The sequence below is a fragment of the Panthera onca genome, chromosome C1 (genome assembly GCF_046562875.1).
Source record: "Panthera onca isolate mPanOnc1 chromosome C1, mPanOnc1 haplotype 2, whole genome shotgun sequence".
NCBI classification, from domain to species: Eukaryota; Metazoa; Chordata; class Mammalia; order Carnivora; family Felidae; genus Panthera; species Panthera onca.
Window position 1 is genome coordinate 202,498,346 of NC_138346.1, and position 27,879 is coordinate 202,526,224.

General features: G+C 53.7%; 1 protein-coding gene and 1 long non-coding RNA gene across 2 annotated transcripts in view; one reads left to right on the plus strand and one right to left on the minus strand.

Annotated features, from left to right (window-relative positions):
* MAN1C1 (mannosidase alpha class 1C member 1) overlaps positions 1–27,879 on the minus strand; it is a 296,651-nt gene that overhangs the window by 200,982 nt on the left and 67,790 nt on the right. The gene's annotated exons all lie outside the window — the stretch shown is intronic.
* LOC132672130 (uncharacterized) lies at positions 31–27,325 on the plus strand. Its single transcript, XR_013557675.2, has 8 exons — positions 31–104; positions 966–1,072; positions 1,654–1,827; positions 2,649–2,725; positions 10,911–11,091; positions 18,573–18,663; positions 19,821–20,038; positions 24,726–27,325. It is a non-coding gene; the product is annotated as an uncharacterized LOC132672130 (long non-coding RNA).

The window sequence follows — 27,879 nt, forward strand, 5'->3', positions numbered from 1 at the left end:
AGGCCCCGCCCCTGGGCCCGCCCCCGACGGCCCTGCCTCGCCACGCCTGGCCCGGCTCCTGCTCTCTCCTCCCCGAGGCTGTCCCGGTGAAGGGCGCCATTGAGGTAGGGAGCCTAAAGCCCAAGATGCCCCCTCTTTTCTTCCCTCTTCCAATCCCCTTATTCCTAGGATTTCTAAGCAGCCCAGCTGAAAGGTAGTTGGGGGCCATTTTACAGATGGGTAGACTTAGGGTGGGAAAGAAGAGTCTTGTCCGAGGCTTAGGAGAGTTGGGGTATTAGAACTTTGCTGAGTACTGCGCAGGACTATAAAAGTTTGCCTTAGTAAGACCAGTTGGGGATTTTACTCCTCCAACAGCACCCAGGATGCTCTCTGGCACCACCTGGGCATCTGGGCTGTCCCACCCCACCCCCCAGGTAGTGATACGACCTGGGTGTTATGCTCTGACACTGACTTGCTGTGTTACCTTAGGCAATTTCTTCCCCCCCCCCCCCCCACTATGTCTTCATCTTTATCTGTCAAAGGAAATGGGATCCTATTTCTAGCCATCCTTCCAACCTGGAAGGGCCAGGTGCCGCATGACCTTGACCCAGACCCTGCCATGGTTACTAGGAGGCATTTTGAGGGGAGTGTGGATTCTAGAATTCCTCAAGCACAGATGTTCTAAGGCTAGGATTTAGGATTCTCTCTAGGATCCTATGCCTTCCCGTTACGCTTTGTGGAAGGGAGTCAAAAGAGAGCACTTGTCTTCATGCCACAGCCTTGCTCCTTCTAGATGGGGATGCTTCAGCAAGGTGAACTTCAGCCTCTAGGACTGCTCCTCGCACAGAAGACAGGAGTCCTGTTCCTGTGTTGAGGGGGAAATGGGGCTGTGCTATCCCCAGCTGGGTAGTGAGGCCCCACTGACATTCCTCTCTCAGAGTATAAACCAAGTGCTTTTTCAGCCATTCTGTCTCATTCTGTCCCAGGCTCATGGGGATTTGAACCTGGCTTTTCTTCATTTGGTGGTTGTGAACTCACCTTTCCGAGCATCATCTGTAAAAGGGACAACAACACCTATTCCACAGGGCTGCCGGTAAGAATTAAAAACTTGAGTTGGAAAGGCAGACACCTTTTCTTGAGAACTGACCTATGAAGTTGCCTCCTCCAGAAAGCCTTCCCTGACTGCTATCTAGTAGGCTTCTCCCTTTGGGATCTCACAGGCCTGAGCTCTCAGCATTGCAAGTGTTTCTGCTGCCTGTTTCTACTCTTGTTGCCTCCACTAGACTCTGGATCCTTCAAGGGCAGTGCGTTTTTCGGATTCATTCCTGAATGCCTAGCAAGGGGTCCAAATGGAGTTGGATTACAGTCAGTGTTCCTTCCTGTCTTCTTCCCTCCCTCCCTCTATCTTTTTTACCGTATGAGGCTGTCTTCTCCCCAAAGGGCTGTGGCGATGGGTAGATAGGTCCTCAGGGCAGAGGCCCCCAGCTCTCTTACCCTGAGCCAGCTAGGTTCCGGGGCAGCAGAGAGAGCATTCTGGAGCCTGAAGGAAAAGCAGTCACCCAGGGCTGGCAGGTGAAGGGCAGCTGGTGGTGTCCAGCTGGCAGGGGGCACCATATGGGCCTAGCGAGCAGGCGGGCCTGGGAATGCTGAGACTGCAGCGAAGGCTGTTTCCAGGGCCATCGCATCGTCCCGGAGGTGGCTTGCTGGGAGCTGTCAGCCATGAATCCCCCGCAGAGGGGCAGCCGGCTCGTGCCCCTTCTGCCAATCCAGGAACAGAAGCAGAAACAGAAGGTCAGAGCGGCAAGGGGCCTCCTCTGAGGTCACCGTGTCCAAACCCTCATTTCGCAGGTAAGGAGCCTGAGGCCTAGGGAAGGGCAGGGACTTGCCCAAGGACACACAGCAAGCCAGCATCGGAAGCCAAGTCTCTTGCTTTACAGCTTGGATGCTTATAAAAACCGAGAGGGAGCAGAGAAGTCTTGAAAATATACCGGTATTCAAGGAGGGGTTTTAAGGCGATTTTTTTATTCTTTTCTTTTTGCTCATCTGATCTAACTTTGTAAAAATTTTTGCAGTGGTCGTATAGCCTTTAGCAATCAGAAAGAAAAATAGAAGCTCCTGGGTGGCTCAGTCGGTTAAGCATCTGACTCTTGATTTCAGCTCAGGTCACAATCTCCCGATTCCTGGGTTCAAGCCCTGAGTAGGTCTCCTCACTGACGGTGTAGCACCTGCTTGGGATTTTTCTCTCCATCTCCCTCTGCCCCTCCCTGGTCACTCTCTGTCTCTCAAAATAAATAAATAAACTTTAAAAAAAAGAGAGAAAGAAAATAAATAAAAGGGAGGGAGAAGCTACCTGTGGTTATAACTGGCTTTTGTCTTTAGGAAAAGGGTGCCAGGATTGTAATCTTACTGTTTTCTCCACCCTGGGCCCTTTTGGGACCCCAGATGAGATAGTGGGTGCCAGGGAGGGCTCCCAGCTTCTCTCCAGCTATCACTCGGATTTGCACTGGGACCAAGACAGAAGCCTAGCCTATGTCAGGAGCCCCGATTTCCTCCAGTGATCTGTCCTCCCTCCTTGCCTGAGCCAGTCCCTTTACCTGGCTTGGCCTTAGTTTTTCCATCTGTAAAATGGGAGTCTTTACAGCAGAGTGTATTTTCTTTTCCCCCACCAGCAGAGCACAGTAGTTAAACACATGGATACTGGAGCCCGGGATCCTGTCTCCCCTGCCTCTTTACTTCGTGACCTTAAGTAAGTCACTTAAATTCCACGGACTTCAGTTTCCTCATCTGTCAAGGGGGGATTATACCTCATGGATTAGTGTAGGGATTAAAAGAGTTAAAGTTTGGAACGTATTTAGAATTATGCCTGGCCTATAATGAGTGCTATGTATATTGTATATTTTAATAAAATCGGAGTCACTCTCCTGACTCGCTGGATAGTAAAGGTGGAATGACTGTTCTTATCATGGTTCTTGACTGGCCCCCAGGGAAGGGAGCCCTCCTGGGTTTGGGACCTGGCCCGGTCCGAGCTGCGGGTCGTCCAGCCTCACCCCAGAGCCCCCACCCCCTCTCCCGACTGGAGAGGTAGGACTTCCCCCTCCACCTCAGGCCCAGGTCTGAGACAGCCCTCTCCCCGGGAATCGGAGGGAACTTGGGTTACTGATGAGTCAGGAGCCCACACATTCCTCCTGAGACTTGGTTCTGACTTTTCACCTGACCTGCCTCCTGTGTCCCACTGATCCAGCAACTCTAACCAATTTGTTCTGAACCCTTCCCTCCTCAGACCCTTCTCATGATGCTTCCTCTTCCAGAAACATCCAGCCAGATTGCCTCCTCAACTCTCCCAGCCTACCCACCTTTGCCCTGAAAGTCTAGTTGGCCTCCTCCCCAATACCCAGTCGTAGCTACCCACACACTTGTCTTCCCTCACAAGCTTCCTCTTCTCGCGCGCCCAAGCTCTCACTCTCTCTCTCTCCCCTAGTCAACTGTTTGACCTTGGAGTTCTACATACTTGGGCTCTGAACCAAATCCTCCAGGGGCGCCTGGGTGGCTCAGTCAGTTGAGCACCCGACTCTTGGTTTCAGCTCAGGTCATGATCTCATGGTTCGTGAGTTTGAGCCCCGAGTCAGGCTCCACGATAAGATTGAGAAGCTTGCTTGGAGATTCTCTCTCTCCCTCTTACTCTCTGGCCCTCCCCCACTCACTCTCTCTATCAAACAAACAAAAACTTTAAAACCAACTTCTCCATCTATATCTATATCTATATCTATATCTATATCTATATCTATATTTATATCTATATCTATGCAATCCTAGCTAACAGGCTTCAGTTTCCTCATCCGTACAGCAGGAATAATACCCACTTTAGAGGGCTTTGTAAGGCTTCTATTGGATAATATGTGGGAAACGCTTGGCCTAGTGCCTGCCATGTGGCAGGTGCTTAGTAAATGGTAACTCCGGTCGTCATTCATGTTTTATGGCTGAACCTGTTTGCTTCCCCCAGCAGCGGGGTATGTCTCAAGCCTGGGGGCTGGAAATCATCATTCACCCCAGGGTTCCCTGGAGCAGCAGCCCAGTGCCTGGCACTGAGGCGGTGGCCAGTACGCATCTAAGGCCTCGACTTAAGTTCTGTCTTCTGGTGCTCAGCATGTGCCCAGCAAGTGGGTGGCCCTCTGCAGTTGAAGAAGCAGCAGCACCTAAACGCGTTGGGGAAAGTGCTCCTGGGGGACCCCTACCCACCCAGTCTGCCCCCGCTGGGTAGCACCAGCCACTGTCTTCTGCTTCCACGGGGAGGTCTTTGCCTATGGAGCCGCTGAGCTAATTAAGAATGACAAAGCACTGTGTAATTGCCAGCAATTGGTGCGTCCCCTTCCTCCTCGTGCCCCTCCCTCCCTTGCCCTCCTTGGCACTGTCTGGCCTAGAGGTCAGCGCACAGGCACAGAAGCAGGCGGAGTGGCGACACTGAGGACAGACTTGTGTCAGGAGCCCTGGAGGCTGGCTGCTTCCGCCAACCTCGGGCGTGGGACCCTGGGCAAGGAAGTTCCCTTCTTACAATGGTGCCATTTCCCCCCACTGCAGGGCTCTTGACCTTGTGTTAAGAGCAGGGACAAGGCTACAGGGCCAGGCCGGAGGGCTCTGCTGAGAGGGTCTGGGCTGCACCTGGCAGGTGGATTGAGGCAGACAGCCTCAATAAGGCAGACAGCCCTGGGTTTAAATCCTAGCCCTGCCTCTCACCAGCTATGTGATCTTGGGCAGGCCACTTTACCTTCTCTGGACGACAGATTCCTCATCTCCAAAATAGCATTTGTTTGGCAGCGCTTGACTCTCACGAGGAGAACCCTTATTTGTCCTAGATGTGTGCCTATAACAGAGACTGCCTGGACCAGCTCTTTTCTATCAAAGTGAATGCAGAAACTAAGGGTTGAAAACTTGTAGCACAATCCGATAGAGTAATTGTAGGTCTTGAATCTCATCATAAAAACAAATGGCTGGTTTTTTTTTTTCATTTTATTTTTCTAGTAATTCATTTTTTCCTTGTATTTTACAAAAGTATTGGTCTGGGACAGATTAGAAATTTTTTAAAAAATGGTCCTTCTCCACAGATGGTTTGAGAAGCATTTGCTCCAGGGCAACTTGTAAAAATGGATATAGTAGCAATCTCGCCGAAATACTTACATCGTTCTCAGATATGGGTCCCAGGACCTTCCACTTCCGTGACCCCCAAGCCTTTAGGATAAAAGACCACATCTCTTAGCCTGGCATTCAAGGCCCCTCTCACTAAAGTCCCACCTACCTTCCCATCTTGCCTGCTTCCCCATGATATAACCTTGTAATCCAACCGTGTTCTCTCTTCCCCCAAACTTCCCATGCCCTCTTACTCCTCCATGCCTTCTCCTGGGCTTCTCCACCCATCTGGAATGCCTTTCTTGGTGCCCTAAAACCGGCAAATTCTTATTCATCCTTTAAAACCCAGACTGAATGTCACCACTCTTGGGAAGCCTTTCCCACTGCCAGCCCTGCACCTGCCCCAGGCATGCAGCATGGTGTGTGGAGGCAGGGCGCTGCAGCGGTTAAGGAACTTCACACAAGCTCGAGGGAGAACGGTGTGGCTTTTGGACGTGACTTTGCCAGCCGTGTGATCCCGGGCAGGTGACTTTGTCGAGCTTCGTTTTTCCCATCTGTGTAGTGGGATCGGCTGTGAGGAGCGGAGGTGATGGGGGAGAGGTTCCCAGCAGCATGACCCATGGGAGGGACTCAAGATATAGCAGCTGTTGTTAGCATTATTTCCCTGGTTGAGAACATCCCAGGTTGTGGCTTTTTTGTTGTTGTTGCTGTCTCCCTACAGACCGGTTGCTCCTTGAGAGCAGGGACACTTGAGTGTGTCTGATGTACCTGGCTGTTTCTTGTGCCCTGCACAGGAGGGTGTGTTTTGGATAAGGGTCTCTGGCTACCGCCCGCCCCATGATGCTAGTGGCTGTGGCTCCCTTGTCAGTGAAGTGCTGATTAATCAGCTCCGTGGAAGAATTAAAAAAAAAACAAAAAACCTTGATTTTTTGCCAATTTCCATGCTGTGTAAACACCCATCAAGGCCAATTTCAAGTTACCAAAATTTAACAACCGGCTTACAAAGTTCCTGAATATTTTTACAGTCTGCTCTTGTGAGCCCGCCAGCTCCAGCACCTAGCTCCAGCACCCCTCTGGGTGTGACTGCTCTGGGGCCCGTAGCAGGCCGCCTCCTGTCCCCTCTGCCCAGCCAACCCATTGAGGGCCACCCAGGGAAGGGCCATGGGTCACCATGCTCCACACGGAGGTCCTCATTCATCCCCTCCCCCAAGCCTCCAGCCCCTTTGTTCTCTGTGAAATCCGCCCATCCACCTCCTCCCTCAGCAGGAAGAACTCTCCGGGGGCCTGGGCAAAGGGGGCTCTGCCTGTGCAGCCAGCAGGGGCCTCTGCAATAAAGCTGTCCCCACAGCTGTTGCAGGCTGACGAAGCTAACCTTGGTCACTTTGTCCTTTGGTCCCAGTGGGGAGCGAAGAAAGCTGGTGGAAAGAAACCTCCTCTTACCCTCCCCCTCTCCCCTTTTCCTCTGGTTGTGCCCAGCCCCCAAGTCTTTGCCTGTGCAGGTGCCTCCATTTGGAATGCCCTCTCCCGCCCTCCCCACTTTCCACCTCCTTCAACGCCCGGCTGCAACATTACTTCAAGAAGTCATTCACCAGCAGAAGGCTTCGGGCCCCTCTGCAGGTGCAGCTGATGCCTGTCTCCTGTGCCCCCTTCGCCAGCTGCTTGCCCAGCTGCCTGCCCCTCCCCCTGCAGCAGAGGTTCCCGTGGGGACATCTGTTTAAGATGCAAACTCCTGGCAACACCCTCTGAGCTTTCCAAGCCACTAGCTGCTGGTGGGGCAGGAATCTGTGCCCCAGGACATTTGGATATAGAAGACTGAGAACCTCACTTTGAGAAGCCCTGTCCTAACTCGCCCGGACTGTGGCTGATTCACACGGAGGAACCCCTCACCAGGATCAGATGCTCAATATGCCTCCGTTGGATGGAATCCAACGTCTGCTTCTGAGGCCACCCAGTCTGGAGGGCCCATTCCAGGGGCTCAGCTAAGGGCTGCTCTGTACTCCTCCCCTGGCGGGGCTGAGCACCACGACAGGCAAGCACAGGGCGCCTCCTTCCTGCGAACACTGCTGCTCGGGCTTCGGTCTCCTTACTGTGAAATTGGCAGAGAGAACATCTACCTCTTAGGATGACTGTGACAGTTAAATGAGATGATGCCCGTAGGGTCGTTAGCATGTGCCTGGCACATAGGGAGTGCTCAGAAATGGTCAGCCCTTAGAGTAGAATCCAGATTTCCTGGCCTAGTTTGTAAGGCTGTGTGAGCTGCCTGCTGCCCGCCTTGCCCACCTGTGTCTGAAACATTCTCCCCCCGTGCCCACTGGCCTTCTCTTTGCCTTGCCTCGGATTGGCCAAGCTCATTTGCCAACTCAGGGTTCTTTGGACTGAACTGTCTCTCCCCAACCTCAACTCATAAGTTGAGCCTATTGAAGCCCCCCAGTGTGGTTGTATGTGGACCTAGGGCTTTTAGGGGGCAAGGATGGTTAAGTGAAGTCAAGAGTGTGGGGAGCTAATCTGATAGGATTGGTGGCCTTATAAGAAGAGGAAAGAGGGGCACCTGGGTGGCTCAGTCAGTTGAGTGTCTGACTCTTGATTTCGGCTCAGGTCGTGATCTCACAGGTTCGTGGGTTCAAGCCCCACGTCGGGCTCTCTGCTGCCAGTGTGGAACCCACTTTGGATTCTCCGTCCCCTCCATCTCTGCCTATCCCCTGCTCTAGCTCTCTCTCTCAAAAAATTAAACAGTTTTTAAAAATAGGAAGAGGAAAGAAAGAGAGAGATCACTTGTAGGTGCTGTGGAAAGGCTATGCAAAGACATAGCAAAAAAGGTTGGGCGTCTACAAGTCAGGAAGAGAGCACTCACCAGGAACTGAATTGGCGGGCACCTTGATCTTGGACTTCCCAGCCTTCAAACCTGGGGAAGAATAATAATAAATTTCCATTTAAGCCACCCAGTCTGCAATATTCTGTTATGGCAGCCTGAGCTGACTAAAGCACATGCTGTGTCCTCTACTTGGAATGATTTTCCCCGATCTCACGGTGGCTCCTTATGTCGCTCAGATTTCAGCTGAAATGACATGTCAGAGAGGCCCTTCTGTTTTGGTTTATCGTCTGTTTCTACCTCACTGGAAAGCTCCACAACAGCTGGAACCTGGTGTCTCCTGCTTCATTAACCCCCTGAGCCTTGACCATAGGTGGTGTACTGGGGGCTGAATAAATATGTTAGAATGTTACTAAATACCCAGGTTCTGACCACCCATCCTTAAAGGCTGGTGGTCCAAGCCACCGTCATCCCTCTCCCGGGTTATTGCGGTAGCTGCTTGGCTTATTTCCCTGCTTCCTCCAGTCTAGGCTTAACCCAGCAGAAGCCCCTTGGAAACCTAAATCTGATCGTGTCACTCCTCTATAAAAAACCCTTCCTTGGCTCCCCCTTTCTCTCAGACCAAAAGCCCCAATCCCTTAACTGTCCCCCAGGGCCTTGCACGACTGGCCCCTAACCCCTCCACTCCAGCTGCATGGGCCTCTTGGCTGCCCCCTGGATACATTAGGCACGTTCTCAAACCAGGGCCTTCGTACATACTGTTCCCTCTGCCTGTAACACCCTTCCCTCTGAAATCTGAGTGGTTCATTCCTTCTCATTCTTCAAGTCTTTGCTCAGACATCATCTTTTTAACAAAGCCTTCTGGGAACATTTGTTCAGAATGACAACTTCTCCTCCCTCCAGGGCTGGCTTCTGGGAGCACAGCCAGCACCCCGACTCAGTACCCTATGCTCAGATGGGTCCCACACTTTGCATTTTATGCTCCACTATCACTGTCTCGAAATTCTTAATAATTTTATCTTTGAATTTGTGTTTTGTAAGTGAAGTCTGATGGGACAAGGGGATACGCGCCAGGAACTTGGCCTCAGCTCACATGTGCCACCTGGCCCCCTGCCCATTAGCACCTCCGGCCCCGTTCCGCCTCCCCTCTCTGGCCCTGCTCGAAGACTATGGCTGTCTTTGGTGGCTGGCAGCACCCCGATCACAGACCCGGGACAGGGGAGGGGAGGTCAGGTGCACACACCTCACAGCATCTTGGGACAGGGCATGGCTATCCCCACCCTGCACTGGCAGCATCGTGGCGCGTCCAGTAGGTGACTGGCCAGAAAGGCCACATCTCAGTGGGGCAATACCCTGATGCAGGTCCTGAGCACAGCCCAGAATGGAAGCTTAAAGACCTTTGGGGGTTACCCATTTGCCAAGGGTTGGAAGAGTGGCCCCGTGGGAAGGAGAGGCCAGGCTTGAGTTCCGTAGGCCCCACCCTCACCTGGGTGCTACCCATCAGTCCTGCATCTGGGGGGAGGGACAATTTGGTAAGGGGAACTTGGCAACGGTCAGGCTCTGGAGAGTGGGTGCCTCCACCATAGTGTGGCAGGGCCCGCGGGTACCCAGGATACTTTTTACCCCAAGGGTATCTCTGTTCCCAGAAGAGCTCACTTAAACTTTAGCTGGGCAGATCAGCTCTTCCTCTCTCCAGTTCTTTCTGTTTGGCCTCTTCTGGCAGGCTTGGGGCACCCTTGGGGACAAGCCATGAAATACAAATTGTGTAATTTCTGTGACTCCACGTACGAGTTAAATGCTCTGATATTTTCATTTCAAAGCTGGCATTGTACAATATAAAGATGAGTGGTAAAACCCATGCTGGTAATTTAAGATTTGTCTTTACTTAGAATGACATTAAACAGCAAATAAAAACACAGTGACAAGTTGAGAGACAGAGAAAGAGAGAGGGAGAGAGGAGACTGCAGAAAGAAGGGAAAATTTCCTGTGTACCTTTAACAGCTCTTTTCTCTGCCTTTGGAACAAGGGCCCCACGTTTTCGTTCTGCGCTGGGCTCTGCAAATTACGCAGTCTGTCTCATCTCCGTCACTCCTGGTCCCATCGTTTTTCGTTTTTATTTTTGTTTTTTGTTCTTACTGCATCTTGACACTGCAGAATTGACTTATTTCTTGTGGTTGTGTTTTACTGTCTGCTTCCCCCACTAGCAGGTGGGGCCCCTGAAAGATGTTTTGTTTGTTTTTTTTCCTGTTTGGTTCATGGCTGTATCCCTAGGGTACAGAGGTGCACGGTATACTATAGGTGCTCCATAAATGTTCAGGGAATGTTGAAAAGAAAGGACGTTACCTGGGAAGATTGGAGGCCCATCAGGTTTTCCTTCCCCCTGGCCGTCTGGGCTCCAGGCCCTCCCCAAGGCCATTTTGTCTCTTTTGGCTCAGACAATTCACAGAACTTTGTGGTTCCTGCATTTCCTTTTCAGGCCTCAATGTTTCAGCCTTGGCGTCTTCCTCCAGCCCTAGCGCCTGCCTCCGTCAGTGTGAATGGTGGCCACTCAGCAGGCTGTGAGGAACCCCGCCAGGTGCCTGGACCGCAGGCTTCTCTCCTTCCTGCAATTCCTTAGGTCATTTCCATCCATTGTCTTTGGCCACAGCTTCTTGAGTTAATCTTTCCACCTGGGGAGGGTTCCCTTGCTGGTTTCCCCATCTGCTTCCAGGTTCAAATCCTTTTTGGCTCCAAATCCCTTCTTGGGGTTTCCATGGCCCTTCCGCCTCTAACAGCCGGGGTGACCTTGGGCAAGCCTCCCACTCTCCTCTGGGAGGCCCTTGTGAAAGCAGGGGGCTTGCTGTTGCCCTCCCCTCAGGGAAGGCCGGCAGGGTAAGTAAGAGTCCTGTAGAACAGTGGCAGATAGAACGGAGGTTGTTTCTGTTGCTTTTGAGGGTCTGACAGCACTGAACCCGGATGCCAGGTGACCCCATTCTTTCCCCTTCCCCTTTGGTTACACAAGAAACCGTCATCATTCGTTTCTGCTGGGAGCACCCCTGGCCGTTCCGTCATTCCACCAAGCGTGTGATGGGACAGAGCCCGTCGTGTGGGAGGCCCGGACTCCGCTCGCCCTTTCTCCTGGAGAAGATTCTGGTTGTAACTGCTCAGCCAGCCTCTCCCCTTCCTGGCTCTCTTACTTACGGGTAAGCCTACACTGCTCTCCACTGGGGCAAAGACACCCCAACACAGAACAGCGTAAGGAATATAGAAGTGTCCTGGCCTCTCGCACAGCAGGCCCCGTGCGAGGACACCGTCTCTCATACAGGAGGCCCTGGCCATTCAGAGACCCTTCCGCGGTGGGACGCTTCCATCCCATAAGCTTCATCGCCCCCTTTGGGGGTTGTCGCCACGGCTGGCTGCAGCCAAGCAGAGAGGAAAAAGAAGGCACCGGGTGACTTAAGGCCTCGGCCTCAAAGTGGCCTCCCTCGCTTGCATTCACGTTCCGACGGCCGGGACTTAGTCCCGTGGCCACTCCTGCCAGGGAGGCCGGGAAACATCACGTCTAGCAGAGCAGCCACGTGCCAGTGAGGGAGAGGGGGACAGGGTTGGAGGACAACCGGCTGGTCCGCTACACCTGCCCTCCCTCTGGAATGTGACTCCGGCTCTTGGACAACCTAGTTTCCAGGTTTTGTATCACAGAAGCAAGAAAATAGGTGGAGAGGGCCTGAAATGGAAAAGAGAGAGAGAAAGGGACGGGGACACGGAGGGAAAAGGATTGTAAGGGTATTAGAGGGACACAAGTCACAGTTGGCATTATTTTTAAATTACTTTTGCTTGATGATCTGTGTCTTATTAAGTGCTCTGGCCTTGTGGCACCGAGCCTGGGTCCCGTCCCCAGGGTTCCCAGGAAATGTGGGTGATGCACGCCCAGCGCACTTAGAATTTACCAGGCCGTGTGCTGAGACTGAGGCCGCGGGACACAGTCTCTGCCCTCTAGGAATCCGCAGTCCAGTGGGGAGGACAGACGTGGGATTAGAGGCGAGCCCAAGCTGCTTGAAAAGACGTGGAGGGAATTAACTCGGCCTTGGCAAGGCGGGGGAGGGGCAGGCAAGAAAGGGCATAAAAGGGACATCTGCTTTAGACTCAGCTCTGCCTGTGCAGAGCACTCAGTCATCTAACATATTGTACTTGAGTGGTAAAAAGTAAAGGGAAGATGAAGTGAAGACTCAAGAAACTCGGGTCCTGGTGCCCTGCTGTTGTGTCCCAGGGCAAGTGCCTTCCCTCTCACGTCACCTTTGCTTCATGCTGTCTGCAGGGCCATCACTAGCACATTCCATACTCTGGTGGGAGGTACTGAAAGCCTCCATCACCAGCGGATAAAACACAACCAGGTACCCCCTTTTCCAGGGTGACGCAGGCCCCACGCTCAGACACACAGAGTGGAGACAGGTGGATTTCAGCCACACTTACCCCTTGGCGTCACACCCTTGTTCAGTGCACACCCCACGCAGCTGTGTTTAGGCAACAGCCTTGCTCCTGGGAGATGTTGTTGTAGGATCCCAAAGGGGTAACTGCTATGAACATTACTCAGAACCCCAGTAATCCCCGGAACATCCTTTCACCAGCAGGTTTTCTTTCTCCTGTGTTCTGCAACAGGTGTGGGACTAGAGTGAGGCAAGTGAGGTACCTTGGACACATAGTTAAGGAGACACTCCCCGTCGGGGTGGCCACTGAGAATGGACGTCTGCATAAATTTTGCACCCTGGGCACCTCACTATCCTCACCCTAGGCCTGGCCCGGCTCTACAGGGGTCCCACAGATCTGGGTGGTGGCGGTGGTGGTGGTAGGGTTTCAAAGGAAGGTGCCAGAAAACCACATCAGACTCGAGGGCAGCTTCCCTGGGCAGTGGGGAGACAGGGAGGGGACTGCACCTGGGAGAAGAAGCACAGGGAAGGTGAACCACGGTCCAGGAAGTAGGGTGCCAGGGAACCTCAACTTTACCTACAACGGTAGGGAGTGAGAGGGAGGCCCAAGTAATTGGTGGTTTGAGGGGTTTGTAGGAAAAGCTGTGGGGAAGGGGGGGTAGGGAAGAGAGGAGGATGATGGTTCTGGGTCCTGGGCCGCAGGTGACAAGGCAGCTCACACACCCAGGAGGAGGCAGCCTCCGAGGGAGGGTGGCCTCCACCCAGGAGCCCGCCTTCAGGGCCTCCAGTGCCCACCCCGGTGTTGCTCTGCAGGCAGGGAGCCTGAATCTGGATGTTTTGCAAGTCAAGGGCTCAGGCCACCGAGAGTCAGTTTTGACAGGTCCGGGCCGGGGTCCTTCCAGCAGGGGAAAGCCAGGACTAAGTCAGCCCAGTCTCCCAGACGCGGAAAACCTCCGCCGACTGCTTCCCAGACTCCTAGACATTCCAAACCACTTTCCCTTCTGCCTGTGCTGATGGCCACTCAGGGTTTCTAGAAAAATCACCTCGTCTTTACTTAAATAATTTATTTTCAAAGGAAACTATGTAAACGGAGGACTTGCGTGATTGCCACAAGTAGAAGCGAAGCAGTCGTGTGAGTTTAATGGTAATCAAGCAGTGTCCTTAAATCCCAGCGCCCTGGCTGTTCTCAATCTGAGGGCCGGTCTTTGCATTCGAAGGGAGGTTAGCAAAGGTCAGAAAGGTCGGAAAGACAGACAGCATCCACTGAGACTTTCACGTCAGAAATGGAACCCTTTTCACCCTCTGTGAGTCTGTGTCCTTTAATGTGGCATCTGTGCCCGCCGGCCCCATTTCATGAATGTGTCCCCTTCTCCTCAAACACTGTTCCCAGGGAGTCCTGAACATATGACAGCCAGAGCTACCTCTCGTAGTTGGGGTGGGAGTGGCGGGGGCCCCCGGTTCTGTGGGCCTGGAGCGAGAGAGGGGGGGACGTGCTCCCAGACAGAGACCAGTGGGAGGAATGGGTATGCACGAAGGGAAGCTAGTGGGTTTGGCGTTGCAGTTTTGTGGTGACAACTGTTTCCCACGACTAAAGCTGTGAGCAAAACAGGAAGTAGCAAGCGGCTGGGACCCTCCTCGTCTGACTTCAGCTTTCCTCTATCCTGCCAGCCCGCTGTCTCCTCCTTGTCCTCATGCACCTGTCTGGTGTGAGGACCTCAGAGAGGCCCCGAGAGTCTCCCAGTCGTTGCCCAGCCCCTGCCACAGGACGACCACCCTTCTCCAGTCTCCCCAGGCCCTCCTGCTGCCTGGGATCCTATGGGATGCCTGGGATAGAAAAGCCCTTGGCCATCAGCCATCCAGCCCCTTCCATTCAGTAATGAGGAAATCCAGGTCCGGGGCGGGGCGGGGGTGAGGGGGGGAGGGATATGCCTGATGTCACACAGTGAGATGGTGGCAGAGCTGGACCCAAAACCCAGGTGCCCCATGGTACACCCGGTGTCCCTCCTATGGTGGTGGCGCGTCCGCGGGCAGGAGGTGACCCCTACACGCACGTGGCGTGGGCATAGTTCTGTCGCTGACAGTGAAAGAGAGCACAGGTCACACGCTGAAGGGCGCCCCGGCCAGGGCGACACCAGCCCACAGAAACGACAGCCCAGAGATGAGGATTATAATGGGAGCTGGCAGTTTTGGGGTGAAGGTGAACAACCCTGCAGGGGGAGGGGGATTTCCCCATTGTTTATTATTTATCAGCATTATTATCTTTTTAATTTTTTAATAATACTGAGATCTTAATTTTTTTGTAATATTGAGATAGAATTCATATAACAAATTTCACCTTTAAAAAAAAATGTGTTTAATGTTTATTTATTTTTGAGAGAGAGAGAGCACAGGGGAGGGGCAGAGAGAGGGGGAGACACAGAATCCGAAGCAGGCTCCGGGCTCCGAGCTGTCAGCACAGAGCCGGACGCGGGGCTCGAACTCATGAACCATGAGACCACGACCTGAGCCGAAGTCGGACGCTTAACTGACTGAGCCACCCAGGTGCCCCTCTCAGGTGCTATTTCAAGAGTTATTCAGCATTATACCAGGTAGCCCCTCGAACCAGTCCTTTGAAGTAGGTACTATTCTACGCCACTTTATGCAGACAAGGAAGGAGATGGGCTCCAGGATGTGCCTCCGTGCTGTGGGATCTCCATTCAGACTTGGTGACAATGGCACCCGGTTGGCTCAGTCGGTTAAGCTTCCGACTTCGGCTCAGGTCATGATCTCGTGGTCCATGAGTTCAAGCCCCGCATCAGGCTCTGTGCTGACCGCTCGGAGCCTGGAGTCTGCTTCCGATTCTGTGTCTCCCTCTCTCTCTGCCTCTCCCCTGCTCGTGCTCTGTTTCTGTCTCTCTCAAAAATAAATAAACATTAAGAGAAGAGAGAGACTTGGTGAGGATGTGAGTCCCTTCCGGGCCATACCACTTTATTGCCTGAGCTCTCTTCCAGAGCCTTCTTTTCCTTGGCTACAGGAACAGCAACAATTGAGTTGGTAGTTTCTCCTTCAGCCTATGTGCCAGAGTGCCTACCACGGGCAGAGCTCCAACCAAGCCACGAAGGGCGGGGACAGTGACCGAGAGAGCAACCTTTGTTGTCCGTAGCCACTGAGATGTGGGGGTCATCTGTTTCTGCAGCAGAGCCCAGCCCTCCCCGACTGACCTGGCGTTTCCGTGGGCTGGGACCCGAGCAGCCTCTGTGCGCAGAAGCAATGCTTGCTCAGACTTGCTTACACACACACATATAGCTTGGGTATATTTTCCAAACTGAGTTAAACACCAAACTGGATAAAAATTGAGGTCAAGCAGTGCAGCTTGAATTTCCAGAGGCTTAGCCTGTACATTTGGGGAGCTGATTTTCATGAAAATTCTGTCTGCACAGTGGATGAAGCTTTACTCGGATGAGGCTCTCAATCCTGGATAAGGCTCACCCTTGAGATTGTTTCCAGATGCCTCGCAGGCTCCTTGAGAACAACCACTCACCTTGGCGGATAATCAGAGTCAACAATAAGTACACACTGAGAATTTACCAGATACAGCACTGAGCACTTTTCCTATATTTTAACCTCCTAACCACCCTATGGGATAGGTACTATTATCACCCCCATTTTCCAGATGAGGAAACCGAGGCTCAGAGAGGTAAGAAGTCTTGCCCAAGATCTCAAAACAAGTAGGTGCAAAAAGCAGAGTTTGAACCTAGGCCGGCCTTCTTCTAGAGCTCACATTCAAGTCAGTATCTTTTGACTATGAAGGTCATCTTGATGACCCATGACCAACTCAGCATCTACCAGTGTCTCATGCTGGAATTTACCATCAGATCTTCTACGGGAGATAACACCATAGTATATAGACAGAGCCCAGAGTTAAAAGTCAGGAGCCCTGGGTTCAACTTTCAGATCCAGTTTTAGCTTACTCCATGGCTTAGGACAAATTCCTCCCCCCACCCCTGGGCCTCAGTGTTCACATCCGTTAAGTGGGACATTTTAACTAAATCAGCAGTCCCAGTGTTAGCTGGACATCTGAACTACCTAAGCTGGTTAAAGATACTGAATGATGGGCCCTTCCCCAGATATGCATTATCTGTGAACCCTGAGTTCACAGATGATTCGTACCCAAAGAAAGCACTGGGAACCCAGCCTCTAGGAACCTTCTATAGCTCAGCCTCTGTGAGTTTATGGAGGCAAAAAAGACCACCCCAGGAACCATGCTGGGCAGTCTGAGCCAAAGACCAAAGAAAAACCGTTTCTGGATGGTATGTCGTGGAAGAATCTAGAAGAGAAGGAAATTGGTCGGACTGTGGAAGTTGGGGTGTGGGGGAAATAGAAGCAGAAGCTGGCTTTGGTTCGTTTTCACGGTTTCGTTTTCTCCTCAGTTTTCAGTGAAACTACCCTTCCTGGCCCCCTTGCAGTCGGGAGAGGCAGACCTGGCCATCGAAGTGGGTAGAAGTGATATGCATAAAACTCGTGAGAACCTGTGCTCGCTCGCTCTCTCTCTCCCCGTCCTGGGGTGAACTTGGACATGAGGCATCCATGATGGAAGGAAGCTGCGTTCCTTCCAGGGAGAGCAGAACCGCCCCCACTCCACCACCACAGGCAGCGGTAAACTTAGATTGTGTTTGTTGAATGACTGCGGCTACGGGGTCATGTTCGTCGTAGCAGCTGGCGGTGCTTCCCCTACTACAGCCTGGAGGAAGCGGCACCAGAGCAGCCTCTGAAAAGGCGAGTAAGGTTTGGCGACGTGGACAGGCGGGAAGGGACGTTCCAGAGGGAAGGGACGGGGGCAGCAAAGGGGTGGGAGCCGGAACAGGACGATGTGTTTGCACCCTGCAGAGAAAGTCAGCGTGATTGGTACTGAGGGCTGCCCTGGGCTCCAACCAGTGGTGTGCTGAATCCAGCCCATCCCGGCTCCTGGCAGCCGATGGTTAGCATCGTTTCCCAACTTGGTGCTCAGTGACAGCCATCACTGCGGTAGCATGAAATCGGCCATGGTGGGAGTATTTACGCCATGGCAACCGGCAAACCCTCTAAGCCAGGGCTCTTTCCTCCTATTGTTACCCAGTTATCAGCATGCTACTGCTTACAGCTCACAAGCAAGTGGACCCTGCCCATCTGAGAGGCCGTGCAAGGACCAAAGACCCTGCCCCCTCTGAGCCCTTTAAGCCTCACGTTCCTCATCCGCAGAATGGGGTGCATCACCCTGCCTCCTCTGCCAGGCTGACCGCGGGCAACAGGAAATGAGATCGTGCATGTGGAGCCCTGCCTGCGTCCCCTCAGGATCATCGTTCCCGTGCACAGGACAGCCTCTGAGGGCTTTCGCTGGCCAGAGGGGCTGCTCACCCACACGGGCAGGCTAGGGGAGTGCTGGGACCTTGATGTCTGCGGGAGCAGACCTCGGCCAAGGGCGGGTGGGAGCTGAGGGGGTGGGGGTGGGGAAATAGCCCAGCATTCTCCCCTCTTTCTTGGGACAGACGTGAGGCCCATTCTACCCCATCTCCTGGAAGTCTCCAGAGGGGCGGAGCCTCGGCTGTCCCCGCTGCGGCTCGTTCACCAGCGCGTCCTGACTCTGGGATTCTTCCTTCCCTGCCTCAGTTTCCCCCTTTCCCTACCGGCGCGTCCCGGGATTGTTGCAGGATGCTTTTTTAACCTCGATGCCCAGGATTCGTTGTCTCGCCGCAAAGAATGAAAGGGGGGGGGGGCACCGAATAAAATGAGCAGCCGGCAAAAGTTTATTAGAGTATAAGATCAGAAAGCAAGAATAGTAGGAGAGCTCTCTTTCCAGAGAAGGGAGTGAATGCCCGCGACTACAGGCGAGGGTCCTTGTTTTATAAGGTTTTGGTCGCCCCCCCCCCCTTCCACCCCCACTCATTTCTTCTCTGGTTTTACCCTTATCGGCGTGATAACTCTAAATGCCTTGTCATTCCTTTTTGATTGGCTGGTTTCCATCGTATGAGGGGTGGTCTAGGGCCACACCGTTCCTTGTGGGTCATACATTTTATGGTCGACTGCTTATTTTTAGTCAGGTCTTTGGTCAAATTCCTGAGGGGAACCTGAGGGGGAGCAGGCGGTGTCTGTAACATTCTTAAGAGGAACCTTATGCCCCCGGGAGACTGCTGTGGTCAGAGGCTCCCAGCCTTGTTTCAAAATATGTGTTTTTCCCCACCCAGGGATCTCACGGCCTAACCTTTCCCTCTCTGCCTGTTTTACCCTCTCTTTCCCTATCATAGGATCACTGCCCAAAGGAACTTCTCTATTCTTATCTCAGGGTCGGCTTCTGGGGGAACCCAACCAAGATGAGCAGTGACCAGGATCACCTCTGTAAGTGCATGGAGATCACATCTGCCGCTGGCTCCGTCCCTGCAGAAACCCCAGGAGGCAAGCAGCGGGGCGTTCTCCATTCCATTTTGCAGATGGAGACACTGAGGCTCAGAGAAGAGCAGTGATTTGCTCAAGGGCGTACCACCGTCAAGGAGAAGGGTTAGAACGAGGGTGCCCATATCCCAGGGTTTTGACTTTGACCTGCTCTGGGCTCCTGGGGGGCCCTGAGCTGGCTGGGAGGATGGTCTCTACCCCCTCTGACTCCTGTCCCCTGACAGATGGGGCTGACTCTGGCCGTTACATGGGTCCGGGACTGTGAAGGGCAAATGGGCCGGCGGTAGGAATGGTCTGTTATTAAATCCATCCATCACCCTACAGGACTGACCTCATTCTGTCCCGGGAAAGCCAGTTTTGCCTGGGGGCAGCTTCAAGGGTGGGGGGGGGTGGGATGCTGACCCAGCAGGAAAGGGTAGGTGAGGGCCATGCAAGGCCAGAGTGGCTAGGGCGCGATGAGGTCAGAGACAGCTCCTGGCTATCTGCGTCCCACAGTGTGAGGACAGCCAGGGGCCCAAGGACAGGCAGAGCCATTGTAATGCTGATGGCCACCGGCACCCCCCGGGGCGGTGGCCTGAAGGGGGGGCCTTTTGGGGGGGGGGGTCCTGCCTCTAATTCCCCATCACTGCCTCAGCCCACCAGTATCCCAGTATCCCAAACCCCAGAAGATGGGAGTCCGGGGCCATACAGGGGCCGTGACATGAAACTTGGACGTGCCCAAGGGTGCCCACTGGTTCACTATCCAGTGAGGGCACTCGACACATGGCTCGTGTCATCTTCAGGCCGCGGAGGGAATGTCCGGAGGCAGACAGACCCGGGTCAGGTGTGTCTGAGCCCCTCCTCGCCTCGCTAACCTTAGTTTCCACGCTTGTGAACTGTGGTTAGTAGTAACTGCCATCTCGCGAGAGGAATGGGGGAGGATTTGATGATAGGTCCTGTGTAAAACTTGCTCAACTCAGAGCCTGGCATAGGGGACCCTTATTAAAGTGGCAGCAACAATGATGACATCAGCACCTACGGTGTCCAGGGGGCTGTGCTGAGCACGTTACATGGATTATCTTTTTGTTTTAATGTTCATCTATTGTTCAGAAAGACAGAGAGAGAGGGAGAGAGAGAGAGAGAGAGAATCCCAAGCAGGCGCTCTGGTCGTCCGTGCAGAGCCCGACGTGGGGCCCAATCTCATGAACCGTGAGATCATGACCTGAGCCGAGATCAAGAGTCGGACGCTTAACCGACTGAGCCACCCGGACGCCCGTTCATGGATTATCTTAATCACGGTCACGCCGAGGGAGAGGGACTATTGTTCGGCCTCCTCTTACAGGTAAGGAAGCCAGAGCTCAGAAGGGTGAAGTCACTGGCCCAAGGTCACACAGCTGCTAGGTGGCAGAGGTGGGATTTGAATCCAAGTCTCTCCGCCTCGAAGATCTGATGAGCAAACCCCCCTGGGCCTCCCCTTTGTACCCCCAGCCCCAAGTGAGGTCAACAACCCACTGGCTCATTCATCTCATTAGGCCTTTGAGAGAGACTGCCGGGTGAAGGTTTACTGGACCCAGAGAGGTCAAGGTACCAGCGAGGGGCTACAGACACGATGGGACCGGAGCTGGGACTGAACCCCAAGGCGTCTGGCTCTCTGGCCGGGCCCTCGTTCAGAAGCCTGGATGTCATCTGCAGCTCTGCTCTGGCCTTGCAACAGCCCTGCGCCCACCTCGCCCTCTCCCTTAGAAAGGCTTGGGCCCCGTGGGAGTTCCTGCGTTTTTCTTCCCCCGGCCACTGAAGTGTGGGATTGAGGCCCCATTCTTTTCTCTTCCACTGAGAGGTAATTTGCCTGGAACACGTTGAGCACTTAAAAAATTTGGTCACATTGCCACCGTCTAGGTTACCATGGTGACCTGACTTTGAATTTTCTTCCCAGGGGGAGTTGGTAATAATTAATACAGCACTCAGCTCTGCTGCCCACAGCGAGTGTGGGGAGCATCACGGAGCTGCCCTGGGACTCACTTCCCCAGGGGAAAGCAGGGTCTCCCCCTCCCAGCAGGGGCCTGGCGTTCCCCAGGGAGACAGGGAGGGGAGAGGACACCCCAACCCTGCCCACCTCTTCAGCGGCCCTGGCTGCCATGTCATGGGAGCCGGACTAGACCTAGACTGGAGAGCTCCCTTTTACCAACGGAATTTGTAGCTCAAGAGAGGAAGTGACTTGTTCAAGGCCACACGACAGGATCCAGGCGGCAGCAGCCTCGGGCTGGAAGGCTGGATTCCCGAACCGTTCGTGGCTGCCAAGGTTGGGGAAGCCCAGCTCTGAAACTCTTCCCTCCCAAGTGCATTTGAGCCATTTGAGACGGGGGGAAGCATGAAGCATTGCCGTCTCTAGAGCCCAAGGCAGGGCCAATGGCCCTTTGCTCGGTCGCTGTCCCTTCAGAGCTAAGTGGATTATAAGACGGTGCAGGGTGTCAGCAACCAGGCTCGGAGAGAGCCTGGAAGAGAAAGTGGATGGACTGGACGGGAAGGGGAACCTGGGAGGTGGCCCCAGGAAGCAAGCGGCCTTGGGCATTTCTGCAAAGGGTCCCCAAGAGGGGTAAGTGCAACGCAGGGGCATTCTGCCTCTCTGCTCCACTCCACCCACTCCTCCCCTTCATTTCTTGGTCCCCACTCACTCCAGCTCTGGATAAAGAGAAAGCCACGGAGTAGAAAGAATAAGAAGTCTCTTGAGTTCCTATTTCTGGTGGGGGAACTGAGGCTCATAGGGGCCTTAGAGAGGTCCACAGACCCATAGCCAGTATTTGAACTCACAGGAGTCCGTAGCGTCTGTGCTCTTTCACTGTTACCACTGGGGTAGGTTCTCTCCCTATTCCCACATCCCCCTGGTGGGCAGGGTGGCGGGCTTAGGGAAGGTCAGCACCGAAGGAGGAGGAGGAAGTTGACTTCTCAGACTGGAGCAGGCATGGCTCAGGCAAAAAGCTAAGAACTTGGGAGCTTCGACTATGGCAGCCGGGTTGCAGCGAAAGGATAGGGAGAAGGGGTAAGAGGGGAATGGCTCTGAGATCTCTAGTCACATCCAAAAATCGGGCCCGCAGTGTTATGTTACCGCAAACAAAATAAAACAAACCTGGGACTTTAGTATGCTGCCACCAGGTGGCGGTGTCACTTGGCGGCTCATTACATTAACTGCCATTAAAATAAAAATTTCACTCATTTTTCAAAAAAAGATAAAAGTCTAAAGAATTAGATTTGCCATTATTTCACATAATTTTTAACATTTAAAACTGTTTATTTTTGAGAGAGAGAGAGAGAGAGAGAGCGTGTGAGTGGGGGACGGGCAGAGAGAGAGGGGACAGAGGATCCAAAGCAGGCTCCCCACTGACAACAGAGAGAGCCCGACACAGGGCTCGAACCCAGGAACTGTGAGATCGTGACAAAGCCAAAGTCGGGACGCTTAACTGATTGAGCCACCTAGGAACCCCTCACATAACTTTTAAAAACCAATATAATATTTCAAGAGAAAAACACCTGACATACAAGTTGGTTCTTTCCTCCTCGACCTTCAACTTTTATGTATCTACCTACTCTAAGCCCTGGGCTCTCTGGTCATTTATCTTCCCTTTCCTGTCTGACCTGGGTCGACAACTGGAGCCCATCCCTCATGGTTTCATGCCAACGCACCGGAAAGATCAGAGGACATGGGCTCAGCTCCTTTCCCTCACCTCAATTAGCTCAACTCGGGAGGTGGCCGTTTACACCCCAGGACACCCCACACCCGTACAGCCGACTTTCCATATACCGAGGGATCTCTTCCCGCTGGGTTTTAACTCTTGACTGCCCGCCACACCAGAAGGTTGATTCTCCCAGGCAGAGACCAGAGCCCGTCCATCTGCGTCCCTGCCTCAGATCCTCACCAGACTCCCTGGCACAAGGTGATGGCCAGCAGTCTGTTGAATACATGAATTCCCGTTTCACCGAGGAGAGAACTGAGGCTCCAGAGGGAAATGAGGAGGATGGGGATGATAATTATAATGATATTTGCTGTGTGTCTACTGTGTGCCAGGCGTGTAGTAATTCACTAACTTCCCACGAGAAGTCCAGCAGGTAGAGACGAGTATTACACCCATGTATTAGGGAACCAAGGCTCCTTTGGGACGGGGAGCCGAGAGGAGGTATCCTTCGTCCATCTATTCATTTATTCGGGAAAAGTTTACCGCAGCCAGATGCCGGGTGTGTCTGGGATCCCTGGCACGTGCTGGTCCTGTGGTCAGTGAGCACCAGGGAAGCACCGCCCTGTGTCCCCTCTTCAGCTCGGCCAGCCCTCGCGTGGGGCTCTTCCCGCAGTGCCTCCCGTACGGCCCGCGACAGCGGACCAAAAATGGCTGCTGCCACCTTGAACTTCATACCCTCGCACCCAGGGGCAGTTTGGGTGTGAGAGAAAGGAAGGCTCTTGCCCAGAAGATGGACAACGTTTCTTCGAATCCCTTTGGCCCTCGCTGGGTTGCGTTTCCATCCCTGAACCAGTCAGGGTGACCTGAAGGACGCCTGGGCAGACTGGCTCCGTCCCCGGAAGCGGGGAGGCGTTGATTCCGGCCAGAGTGCAGGGAGGCGAGTCCCCTGAACAAAAGGCAGGGTCCGGGGGGAAAGAGGCAGGTAGATGCTGGAGGTGGCCACACCTGCCCGCTCACTCCTGTTTCCGGAAGCCGAGAACTTGCACTGACCCCCCGCCTCGCTCTAGGGAACTAACCGCTGGGCCCTCCGAGTCCGGGAGCTCCCTGACTCCTGCCGCCCAGCTCGTCCTCTTGTCGGCTGGGAGCTGGAGCCCAGACAGGGCCTCCGTCGGCTCGCCTGCCCGGAGCTGTGGTGACGGTCCACCCAGGAAGGCCCCTCGCCCTCCAGACCCTTCCTTGCACGTGCGTGATGTTCTGATGGGGCTGAATCACACTCCCTCTGCACACCTGGGCACAAAGCCCCTCGCCCCGATGGCTGAAGGAGGAGTCCCAGCTGGGGACCCAGGTGGGGGTCTCAGGGAGGCTGGGAAATTGGGAGCCAGATGCTTCTCTGCTTCCTGTCTGTGTGACCCTGCCTCGCTGCGCCCCAGTTTCCTCACCCAGGGATGGCCTGAGCAACTGGAGGGATAGGGGAAGACGGGTTTGGGTCAAATCAGGAATTCAGTTTAAACGTCCTGAGTCAGAGATGTCAAGAGGCATCTGGAAATACAAGTCTGGAGCTGAGGAGAGAGGTCTAAGCTGGAGATTATGAATGTGGGTGTCATCAGCAAAGAAACAATTTAAAACTCTAAAACCCAGGGAGGTGAGATTGCCTGCGGGGGGTGGGGGGTGGCGGGGGAGTGGGAGAGGTGATGCAGGCTCTTGTGCATTAGCCCCTGTCCTCCTCGCAACTAACTCCCCCGCTCGCTTCTCGTACTTTCCTCCTGAATCGGTGGTGAGGCGGAGGGAAGGGAGGGGTGAGGTCAAGGGCTAACCAGCCCAGTGTCTGGCAGGGACAAATCCACTGAATCTGGGGGCCCTCTGACCTGGGGACCGTTTTCATCATCCCCATTTGGCAGATGAGGAAAGTGAGGCACAGGGAGTTTAGGTGACGTGGCCCCATCTCTTTCCGGCAGAAAGCATCCCGGGGTGGGTGGGCGGGTCACGTCAAGCCCCTCTGTTCTCACAAGGGATTTGGTTTATTTGCAGTCAGGGCTGCTTAGTGGGCAGAGAGCAGCCTTACTCACAGGGCCTCCCCGGAGAAGCCTGTCTGCATCCGCTGTGCCAGCCTGCCCTGTGCCCAAAACACACCCCACGCCCCCGTTGGGCCGGTTGCTGTGGTGCTGGACGCGTCTGTGGCTTCCCGGGGTAGTGGCTGGAAGGACACGCCGTCAGGAGAGGGAGCATGTTAGGCGGCCCGTTCCCACCTGGGGGCCCAGATCTAGAGGCCTGGAGGCTGCAACATGCATTCCCAAAGCTGTTTCTGGTATTTCAGAAAGGCTGCGCGGGTGACTTAAAACGTTGAATTCTCTTGCTTTTCAGCTCCCCTGGCCACGGCGGTCGATCGGAACTTCTATGGGCCGCATTCTGAACACGCACAACGTTGCCAGTAACGGATTCCTACGTGTAGTCACTTCTGTTTGTTGGCAAAATCCTGAAAACATGGAGCTCATGGGAGACGAGGATCTTCAAGGGGCTGGGGCGGTGGGAAGGCCAGGACCCCACTGCCCTGGGCTCTGGCTACTAGAACGATTGACGTGTGGGCTTCTTGTTCTCCAGCCCCACAGCACCTTGGTTTCTCTTCTGTAACCACGTGTGTGTGTGTGTGTGTGTGTGCACGCGCACGTGTGCTGGGGGCATAAGCTCTATCTCCCACGTGGAGCTGAGGGCCCAGCACCTCCTTCCCCAGGCTCCTCTCTGTCCAGGGATCAGCCAAAGGGAGGGCCTAGGACCCAGGTATGGACTCTTCCTCTGTATTGGTCGGCTTTTGTTCTAGTAACAAATAGCCCCCAGATCTCAGTGGCTTTTTGTTTTTCTCTTTGGCTCGTGGGCATGAGGGTTGACTTTGACCCCACTCAGCTCTCAGCCAGGCATGAGAAATACTGTTCTCCTGGCAGACGGAAGCAAGAGGCTAACCTGAACCACTCAGGTGCATTTAAAATCTCTGCTCAGATTGGGCCCATGTGATGTCCACTCACATTCCACAAGCCAGTTCTGACACCGGGGAGGGTGGAGGTGGAATTCTCTCCATGCGGCTGAAGTGGATAATTGGGGAACAGTGATACAAGTCTACCACAGTCTCCGGACTCTTGCTCAAGCCTCATTCACCCCAGGGGCAGGGCCCCGGCCCGAGAGCAGTTTTCTGCCTCCCAGACCCGAAGCTGGCTGACCCCTGTCCCTCCCAGCCGGCTTCTCAGCTTCCTGGACGTGCTCGCCTCCCTTTCCACTCAGTTCCCTCTTGGATTTACACTGGCCACAGTCTGTTCATAAGGCTTGCGATATAAAACACCTCAGATAAGAACACAAAATAACAACAAATTCGAGATGATGCTAGCAGAGTTTCTTTTTGGAACCCGGAGGGCCAACACTTTAAATTGGTAAAGATCGGTGGGATAAATGTGGTTGGCAAGGGGACTCAGGACACGGGCCTTGGAGGGAAGCCCAGGGGTCACGAGGAAGGAGGGAGCTGACAAGAGTCTGCACAGGGAAGGCGGGAAGACAGACCCCCTTCCCTCACATCTCAACTTGGCCAGCTAAACACCCAAAGATCTGGCCCCAACTCCTGGCCCCCAGATGCCCAGAACATATCCTCTGAGGCCCCAGCCAGGACAGAGGCTTCCTCTTATACTCGAGTTCATTTCTCAACCTTGGCTGCATAGGAGACATCTCTGGGGAATTAACAACAACAACAACAACAACAACAACAACAACAACGACAACAACGTTGTTCCTCCCCAGATTCCTCCACAGCCTATTAAATCAGGTTTTTTTGGGGACCCTGGAGACCAGGGTGTGCAAAGAGCATCCCGGGTGACTCTAATGAGCAACCAGGGTGGGGACCCGAGGCCCCCCTCAAGCTCCATTGTGCCTGGAGAGGGATGTCAGCCCCTGCGATTTCAGATCTATGGATATTTCCGCAGAAAAGAAAAAAAAATCTGGATAGTGTGAAACCTCGCCATTTTTATTTTTTTTAATAATTTTTTTTAATGTTTATTTATTTTTGAGACAGAGCATGAACAAGGGAGGGTCAGAGAGAGAGGGAGACACAGAATCGGAAGCAGGCTCCAGGCTCTGAGCTGTCAGCACAGAGCCCGACGCGGGGCTCGAACTCACGAACCGTGAGATCGTGACCTGAGCCGAAGTCGGACGCTTAACCGACTGAGCCACCCAGGTGCCCCTCGCCATTTTTAAATGTTAGCTCCAAGTTACTCAACTCTATGCAGGTCAGACAAAATGCGTCTGTAGGCCACTGATTCGGAACCTCTGGGCCATAAACCAAGTGTTAACAGCTCTGGGCTGCTCCCATCTGCTTGGCCGGCAGGAAGCGCTGGTGCGTGAGATCAGCAGCACTGGACGTGACCTAGGGCTGTGCTGAGATTGGGCATCAGGCCACGAGCTCTAGCGACAGGTGAATTACAGAGGTGACCGAGCCCTCACACGTCATCATCTACCCCTCGGTCCCCGCTGGGCCTTCCTGAGCATGCGGCCTGCTGTGTTTCCCCCTCAGGTAGCTACCTGGGCAGAACCAACAAGCCGCAGAGTGGGAGGCAAGTTCCGGCTGGGAGTTCTCTTTACCCCAACCCTGTGTTCCCCCTTGGGTTGTTGTTGGCTTTTTTTTTTGGTTCTGTTTTTGTTTTTTGAGTTGATGTTTTTTTAGCTTTTAATTACACTTAAACTGTGTTTTTAAAACAATTACTGTTTTTTACCATAAAAGTATTATTACGTTTATTGTAGAACGTTTGGAATATGAAGTAGAAAGAAGAAAATGAAAATCATCTATAATCTTAACTGCCCCTTGGGTTCTGAATATGGAATGACTTCAGGACGTTCTGCAAGAAAGTTCTGCAAGAAAGTCCTTTGGGGTGTGAAGGGGGGGTGGCCAGGAAGTCGTCTTCTCTCCTGGGAACATACTTCCATTTCCCGAAACCTGGGATATTCAATACCTTCAAAAGGCTCATCCATCCGACCTTTGATACTTGTCAGAGACAGACTCTGAGAACCCACCTTATCTTTTAGGTCAATATTTCTTCTTCCTCATACATAACAAAAATTGCAGTAAGAAAGAAATCTTCAGGGAAAACGATCTGCTGTCCCACCGAGCGGCCGGGGGAGGTGAAAAGACTCCCAGGTGCCCTCTGGTGGCAGCTGGAGGGGATGGCGTCAGGCCGGGCCGGGGCCCCAGGGCCAGCCCTTGCTCTCAAGTCCGTGGTTCTCAGAGTGGGGTTCCAGGACCCAGCCTCGCTTGGGACCTTGTCAGAAACACACCGTTCCAGGCCCTACCCCGGACCTCCGGAATCAGAACCGCTGGGGGTGGGACCCTGCAATTTGGGTTTTAACAGGCCATTCGGGGGGTTCTGATGAACCCTGAAGTTTGAGAACCACTGTTCTAGGGAAGTACAGGCCTGGGACCGGAGGGCGTGTCAAACAGCGTCGGCCTGTGAGGACAAGCGGGAGGGCAATGCTAAAGACGTGTTGG